General features: G+C 39.5%; 1 pseudogene; it reads left to right on the forward strand.

Moving 5' to 3' along the window:
• The first annotated feature begins 1811 nt into the window (after positions 1-1811).
• LOC124252989 lies at positions 1812-3344 on the forward strand (annotated as a pseudogene).
• The last annotated feature ends 5986 nt before the right edge of the window (positions 3345-9330 follow it).

The raw sequence follows: 9330 nt of genomic DNA on the forward strand, positions 1-9330 counted from the left end.
TTGGATTTGTGTGGCTAAATCAAACAGTTGGTAATATCAATCTATTTCTTAAGCAATTTCGAGAACAATCTGTTAACATGTATTATCAAGAATGGCATTCCTGTCTAGACAATAGTTCAAGATACCAGTTGTACAGATCACATAAGAGCTTAATTCAACCAGAACTATATCTATCTGTATTGACATCTAGAAATATCAGACGCACACTTGTCAATTTTCGATTGGGCTTGTTAGACTTATCAGTAAATAAGGGCAGACGATTTTCAATAGAGAGACGTTTAAGGATATGTCCATTATGTAACTCGGCTATAGAAGATGAAATTCACTTCGCTTTTGTATGCCCACATTATGCTGATTTAAGAAAAAAATATATCCCAAATAATTACCTGTTAAAATATCCTAAATCTGCTTTTGCTTCCATTCTATCTTCCAAAAATGAAAATGTAATACGTAATCTTGCGCTTTATGTAAAACATGCTGTTTTCCTTAGAAGCAATATCTTATCTGAACTGTAATTTCTTTGTAAAATGTCTGTAACATGTGCTGTATATGTACTTGTATTACTTGTATATGGGCCGGAGGCCTTAAGTACAATAAATATCTTTGACTTTGACTTTGACTTTTCAATTTTTAAGGTGTGTGCTTTAGCCACTGGCTACTCGTGTTACGTCACAATGTGTAAACGGTCGAGCTCAGACACAAAAGCGAACCTTTCTGGTGTTCTATATGGGGAAAATAAACTCCATCGTTCAGAGAAATCGACACTGACGGGTGTTGCTGTCTAGATTGAACTCAAAAGAAGTTTCAAAAAGTGCTGAAATTGGTACAGAAATCAGTTCAAGCTTATAATCTTAAAGCATCAAACATGCCTACTGTTATTCGTTTCTGTATCAAACTGTAAGACCAATTTGTCTCTTTCTGGATACATAAATGTTTCCTCTGATGTTTCCTTCTCTGAAAATGTGTCTTAGTTCTACGGTTGATGAACAATCGGTCACTTCTTTCATTTTCAAATTGCCGTAGTGCTTAGTGTAACGACACTTAGTACTTTCTGTAGCAACATTGACATGGCTGACAAAAATAGTGTGGCGTCACTCGATGTTCATAACTATTGTCAGGGATTTAGTGAACTGCTCAAGTTGATCCCTATCACCTAGTCGTTGCGACTACCACATTAATGAGCTTAGCAGCCCATACTACGGATTAGCGTCCTTGACAACCGGCTGTCAACTACGTGTATATAAGTGTTCGGGCATCTACTCTCCACATCAAACTTCTTCACCCTAGACAACTTGCAGTCAACGTGAGGTCCACATCTACCTACAACAATCATGGTGAGTGCCAATATCTGATGTCAACATGTAGGATATATCTCATATCACGTATCAGGTTCATATGTATATTGTATAACATTTCAATAAGAATATCTTGGGTGTGAAACTAAAAGGAAAATGAATATTCGCGTCTTCTTCATAAGTCTAAGAAAACAGATGCTCAAAAGGTGAATGTATCATGTTAAGAGACATATTCGCCTTTCGCCCTTTCAGAATGTATTTCTCATTTGTGAATTACATAAAATGCAAATGGCACTCAAGAAATAAAGATTATAGTTTAGACTTGCTAGTAATTTTTATATCAATTTACTATTTAAACATTATTATCAAATACATAAATAATAAACAATTGTTAATACCTTTACATTACTAAACATTCTTTTGGTTACTTGTCAACAAGTAAAAGTTTATATGAGCTCGAATATAATATCCCACTTTCCTGTCTTGTCTTCAGAGGGAATGTATCTCCATCCACGTCGGCCAGGCCGGAGTCCAGATGGGCAATGCATGCTGGGAGTTGTACTGTCTTGGAGCACGGCATCCAACCCGATGGTCAGATGCCCTCAGACAAGACCATTGGTGGTGGGGACGACTCCTTCAACACCTTCTTCAGCGAGACTGGAGCTGGGAAGCACGTCCCGAGAGCCATCTTTGTTGACCTCGAACCAACAGTTGTCGGTGAGTACATTAAATGATTGATGATGAAACTTGCACGTATTAATCACACAGTATGTGTTGTACAATAATACGGCTATTGATCGTTTACTTATTGTTGTAAGTGTTATTGTAACGATTCTTAGGTAAATGTTCAAAACAATCATGTGTGAAAATCATATTTGACAGCTCCATCCTATTCATTCTAAAACATACATATTTGCAGATGAGGTTCGAACCGGCACCTACCGCCAACTGTTCCACCCAGAGCAGCTCATCACCGGCAAGGAGGACGCCGCCAACAACTACGCCCGTGGCCACTACACCATCGGAAAGGAGATTGTCGACCTCGTCCTTGACCGCATCAGGAAGCTGGCTGACCAGTGCACTGGACTCCAGGGCTTCCTCATCTTCCACAGCTTCGGTGGCGGCACTGGCTCCGGCTTCACCTCTCTCTTGATGGAGAGACTGTCTGTGGACTACGGCAAGAAGTCCAAGCTGGAGTTCGCTGTCTATCCAGCTCCACAGATCTCCACTGCTGTCGTGGAGCCCTACAACTCCATCCTGACTACCCACACCACCCTGGAACACTCCGACTGTGCCTTCATGGTCGACAACGAGGCCATCTACGATATCTGCAGACGTAACCTCGACATCGAACGTCCCACCTACACCAACCTCAACCGACTGATTGGACAGATTGTCAGCTCCATCACTGCCTCTCTCCGATTCGATGGTGCCCTGAACGTGGATCTGACGGAGTTCCAGACCAACCTGGTGCCCTACCCACGTATCCACTTCCCTCTGGCTACCTACGCACCTGTCATCTCTGCCGAGAAGGCCTACCACGAGCAGTTGTCTGTGGCTGAGATCACCAACGCCTCCTTCGAGCCAGCCAACCAGATGGTCAAATGTGATCCCCGTCATGGCAAATACATGGCCTGTTGCATGTTGTACCGTGGTGATGTCGTCCCTAAGGACGTCAACGCCGCCATCGCCACCATCAAGACCAAGAGAACCATCCAGTTCGTCGACTGGTGTCCCACAGGCTTCAAGGTGGGCATCAACTACCAGCCACCCACTGTTGTCCCCGGTGGTGACTTGGCCAAGGTCCAGAGAGCTGTCTGTATGTTGAGCAACACCACGGCCATCGCCGAGGCCTGGGCTCGTCTTGACCACAAGTTCGATCTGATGTACGCCAAACGTGCCTTCGTCCACTGGTACGTGGGTGAGGGTATGGAGGAAGGCGAGTTCTCCGAGGCCCGTGAGGACCTGGCAGCCCTGGAGAAGGACTACGAGGAGGTTGGAGTCGACTCTGTTGAGGGCGAGGGAGAGGAAGAAGGAGAGGAATATTAGTGCTACCCGTTAATTACTCTCAAATGTTCCTTTTTTTGGAACGACCGAATAAAAAGATTGAATATGAAACATTGTCTGTTTCACTTTATGGCATTTACATCCGATCGCCACACTAGCGTAATACATAGTTGTTGAGCATCCTGTACGGTTTGTGTATGGTAGGTGATGTTAAATCATCTGTAGTACTCGCAGAATGGCACCCTCGATAACTAATGTGTCATTTTTTAGAAAAGAAAATGCAAAACAGAAGACGCGTGTAACAGTTTGAAGTGAAAATGGTACCAAGCTGTCATCGTACCACTTCCTCATTATGGTGATACACCATGAAACATACTTTCTCCAGAGGCACGTGGTTAAATTGGATAGCAATTACATTTTGAGGCGTTTAAGCCTTATAGATATTTCAAAGCGTCACCAAATATTGATACATCTAGTCACACACATACCCCTTGTATGTATGTATATACATCAAGTGCCACCAACACTTCAGTAAGTGATTCTATCTTGACACTTTTGTCAAACCGATATTTGACATCGTGACTTCGCCTTGAAACATGGTTTGTTTGTTTGGTTGTTTGTCTGTCTGTCTGTCTGTCTGTCTGTCTCTGTCTGTCTGTCTGTCTGTCTGTCTGTCTGTCTGTCTGTTTGTTTGTTTGTTTGTTTGTTTGTTAACACCACACACCAGTATTCTGGTGTTTGTTTTATTGTTTTATTGTTTGTTTAACGCCGTACTTAGCAAGTTTTCGTCTTGTGACTGACATCATGATCATCGATGTTAAGCAAATGGGATACGATGACATTCATCAATGAAATCAGCGAGCCTGATTCGAGACTAATTCTAACCCGGATCTTCACGGATAATACTTCTGTGACTTTATCTTGACAACAAAGTATCCTTTCGTCCCATGGATACTTTTTAATGGATGTCATCAGATCTTTCTGTATCAGCAGTGTATTAAATATAGCCCGTCCGACGTTCTATTTTTGTGAGGGACGGTCTATTAAATAAGTAAGGCCGTCCTTTGGTCGGGGGAATAAACTGGAATTTTACAGAGAAAGAATAATACCTAATATAACGTATGTCACATCTGAACACTTTCTACATGTCATGTACTGATGACAATATGAATCTGAATCTCTGGGGTTTCAGTCTTACGAAAATGGGACATATTTCGATGCTGTAAATAGTCATTGGAATGTTTGGGGCCATTGAGATCTGTCTAACAATCCAGGAAAAAAGTTTACTTACTAAGTCTGACAGAGAAACAAAACATCATGATTCTTCAAAATGGTTTAACATGTAATATCCATAAGTATACAATCGTCAACATATTTCAATCTATCGGTAGGCTGATGCAAACATATTACCAAAACCGATGTTACACCATATTCGCTCACTCTCCCCCTTTAGTTGCCATGGTGATACGTCAAATTCCATATGCAAATTTGTGTTGAAAAACTCCGCCAGCAATCGCAAATTAAGGGTTACGCAAAAGACTTCACCGTGCGGGAGCATGGTTTCGCTCCTCTTACAACGTTCACTAGGGTGATTATTGACGATTACCGCATCGTCCCTGGGTGATTCCTTGATGACTGATAATTTCTTGATGATTCCTTACTTTGTTGATTGATTGAAACATATTTTATTCAATTAAGAAACGGATTGGGCACAAGTTATCCAACTTAAATAAGCCCTCTCCACATAGTTACAAGTGTATATTACAAAAAAGTTCAACAAGAGGCAAACGAAGGGTATAGATATGTACAGACAGAGTTATTTAAGTCGTTTAGTGTTATGGATGTAGATATGTACAGATTTAAAAACATTCTGATTTTCACTAAGCGAGAGACCTGCATTGCCATTCAAGATGAGATGAATATCAATAATACATGCTCTATAATTCACTATATTTTCTAAAGAGGTTAACATTTGTTCTCTTTGAATTATATATAATGGACATTCAAGAAAATAATGAAAAGCATTTTCACAATTATGGCCACACTGACAAAGTGCATCATTTCTAACATTAATTCTGAATAAATCATAATTAAGTGTACTTGTCATATATCTTAATCTTGTATGCAAAACAGTTAGCTTCCTTTTCCCATATGAGAAATATACGGGTGCACATTTTTGTTTCACATGAACTGCAGTTTTAAAAGACACAACAGAGTTACAGTTTCTGATAGGTAAGGGGATGTTATTCCACAGTTTAATTGTTGATGGAAAAAAGGATAGAGTCGAATATCGTAGTCTTGTACAGGGTTGAGTGTAATTACTGGAGTTTCTTAATTCATAATTCGTTCGACTACCTACTACAGGAGGGAGTAAATCATAAAGAAAACTTGGAGCAAGGCCTGTATATATCTTATAAAATAACGATAATTTGTTCACTCTTCTTCTCTCAGATAGTAAATCCCATCCCGTTTCAAAGTATAATGATCTAGAAGAAGCATATCTCTGCAGACCAGTAACTATACGAGCCGCTTCAAGTTGTAACTTTTCTAATCTATTAGATTCTTCAATAGAACACCCGTCCCATACTTCAGATGCGTACGCGAAATGTGGTCTTATGAATACAGTATATATGTTTGACAATGTTGTTCTATTCATGAGAAACTTTAACTTTCGAAATGCTCCAATCATTTTAGAAGTCTTTTTAACAATACTTTCAATATGATGTTGCCAACCCCCATTACATGAAAATGTTAGTCCCAAATGTTTATGAAAGTCAACTGGTTTTACATGACAATTGTCAAATTTCAAATTAATGTCTGTTTGGCCATCTTTCGTCGTAAATAGCATAGCTTCCGTTTTGTCCGGATTATAAAAAATTAGCCAGTCCTTTGCCCAATTACATAATATTTGTAGATTTTAATTCATTATTCTTTCCATCAACTGCTTTTGTTTTGACAAAGCTCCCAGTGACGTGTCGTCAGCGAAAAGCCGAGTTATACAATGTAGTTTATCTGCTATCTCATTTACATACACAATTAAAAGAAAGGGCCCTAAAACTGATCCCTGTGGAACTCCTGCTTTTAAACCCAAAGGCTTAGATAACGAGCCATGAACAGAAACTGATTCATTGCGACCACTTACATAACTATCAAACCAATCAAGTAACTTTCCACTTACTCCGTACCTCTCCAATTTAAGCATAAGCCCTCTGTGCCAAACTCTATCAAAGGCCTTTGATACATCGCAAAAGACCATACAATAGTGTTCTTTGTTATCGAGTGATATACAGATTTGGCTATAAATTTCAACAAATTGTTGTACAGTAGAGTGGCCTCTCCGGAATCCACATTGATATTTATATAACAAATCATTTGACACGAAGTAATTGTAAATATGTTTAAATACAACTCTTTCAAACAGCTTCCCAACACAACTTACAAGTGAAATAGGGCGATAATTTGATACAATTGAGTGATCACCCTTCTTGAATAGGGGCATAACATTTGCATATTTCCACTGGCTAGGATATACTGATAAATTAAGTGGCATGTTAAATAATATGCTTTGTTGATTCCTCCATAGTCCCTTAAAGATTCCTTCCTTGTCCCTTGATGTTTCTTTGGGGGCGGTGGGGTAGCCTAGTGGTTAAAGCGTTGGTTCGTCACGCCGAAGGCCCGGGTTCGAATCCCTACATGGGTACAATGTGTGAAGCCCATTTCTGGTGTCCCCCGCCGTGATGTTGATTTAATACTGCTAAAAGCGGCGTAAAACCAAACTCAGTTAGTTAGTAATGTTTCTTTACTTATTCCTTATTAAAACCTTCATTATTAACTGATAGTAGTTTGGTGTTTCCCTGATGATTCATTCATAATTCCTTGATGGTCCCTTGATGATTCATTCATAATTCCTTGACGGTCCCTTGATGATTCATTCATAATTCCTTGATGGTCCCTTGATGATTCATTCATAATTCCTTGATGGTCCCTTGATGATTCATCTCTAATTCTTTGATGGTCAATTGGGGATATCCTTGTTTGTTCTTTGATGATTCATCTCTAATTCTTTGATGGTCAATTGGGGATATCCTTGATTATTCCTTGATGATTCCTTCATAATTCTTTGATGGTCTCCCCGTGAAGATCCGGGTTAGAATGAACCTTCAGTAACCCATGCTTGTCGTAAGAGGCGACTAACGGGATCGGGTGGTCAGGCTCGCTGATTTGGTTGACATATGTCATAGGTTTCCAGATCGATGCTCATGCTGTTGATCACTGGATTGTCTGGTCCAGACTCGATTATTTACAGACCGCCGCCATATAGCTGGAATATTGCTGAGTGCGGCGTAAAACTAAACTCACTAACTCTTTGATGTTCAATTGGTGATATCCTTCATTATTATTTGGTGACAATGGCGTCTGTTGTATATTGCAATGGCCCCTTGATGATTCCTTCATGTTTCCTTGATGGTTCATTAATGGTTCCTTGATGATTCTTTGATGATTCCTTGAGATCTAGAATGACATCCCACAAGCCCTCCGCCACTTGCCGCCCGCGATGACGTTTACAGACCCGTGTTGACAATGTCATAATGAATGCAGGTTTCATGGACATCAATATTATGTTTGTATATTTTTGTGATGTTATATCATATTTGAGGTAATCTAATTTTGATGAAGTGACTTTACAAACTGAAGATGGGTATTTTGTCATTGAGGTTTGGACAAATCATTCAAAATGTTTTGCATAATTGAGTATGATATCAACATAAATCAGTTTTTTCAAATTTTTAAGTGTGTGCTTTAGCTACTAGCTACATATTTTACCTCACAATGTGTATACGGTCGAGCTCAGAAGTAAACGCGAATCTTTCTGATGTTGCATATGAGGAGTACAGACTCCGTCGTGCACTTATAATATTGCTGCTCAGGCTAAAGTCAAAAGAGTCATAAAAACTACTGAAATTGGTACAGAATCAGTACTAACTAACAATCGCGAACAAAAGTATGCGTCATCAAACATACCCACTGTCATTCGTTTCTATTATCAAACTGTAAGACCAACTTGTCTCTTTCTGGATGCATAAATGTATCTTCCGACTTATCTTTCTCCCGTAAATGTGTCTTAGTTCTACTGTTGGTGAACAGTCGGTCAACTTTTATTTAACCTCAAATTGCCTTACTGTGACAACATCGGGTATGGCTGAAAACGCTAGTGTATCAACAGGCGAGGTTCATAATTATAGTCCGGGACTTCCACGTTAATGAGCTTAGCAGCCAATGCTACGGATTAGCGTCCTTGGCAACCGGCTGTCCACCACATATATATAAGTGTCGGAGCACCGGCTCTTGACATCAGACTTCTTCACCCAAGACAACTTGCAGTCCACGTGAGGTCCACATCTACCTACAACAATCATGGTGAGTGACGATATCTGATGTCAACGTGTAGGATATATCACATATCACGTAGCAAGTTATATGATATAATATATGTATATCATATCACATTTCAATAACAATATCTTGAGTGACAGGGGCGTAGGAAGGAAAATCTTCTTCGCGTCTTTTCAATAACGTAGCGTGGATACCTTAGTATTAGACATGTTCGTCTTTCGAGTGTTCGTAACCTTCTCATTTGTGAATAGGATTTTTATATACATTACAACTGACACTCTAATATCACATGTCCTCCCACAAGTTATAACCTCATATTGCGTTCTGGTAATAAATAGAAGTGTCGGACATCTATACAAACTCGGTCGTCAATCGGTACATCACTTGAAATTTGACATGAAATGTCACTTGACATGAATTATCAAGAAATAATTTCAAACTTGACAGACTTATAGATATTAATTCACTTATAAAACACATCCACATGTCATTCAGATAATTGGATACATTAAACATACATACATTCATTCAGGTTTACTTTAAACAATGGGAAGTTTTATATGAACTGAAATATTCTAAATATCCTGATTTCATTCCTTGTCTTCAGAGGGAATGTATCTCCATCCACGTCGGC

The sequence above is a fragment of the Haliotis rubra genome, unplaced genomic scaffold (genome assembly GCF_003918875.1).
Source record: "Haliotis rubra isolate DU_JTF1 unplaced genomic scaffold, ASM391887v1 Scf53, whole genome shotgun sequence".
NCBI classification, from domain to species: Eukaryota; Metazoa; Mollusca; class Gastropoda; order Lepetellida; family Haliotidae; genus Haliotis; species Haliotis rubra.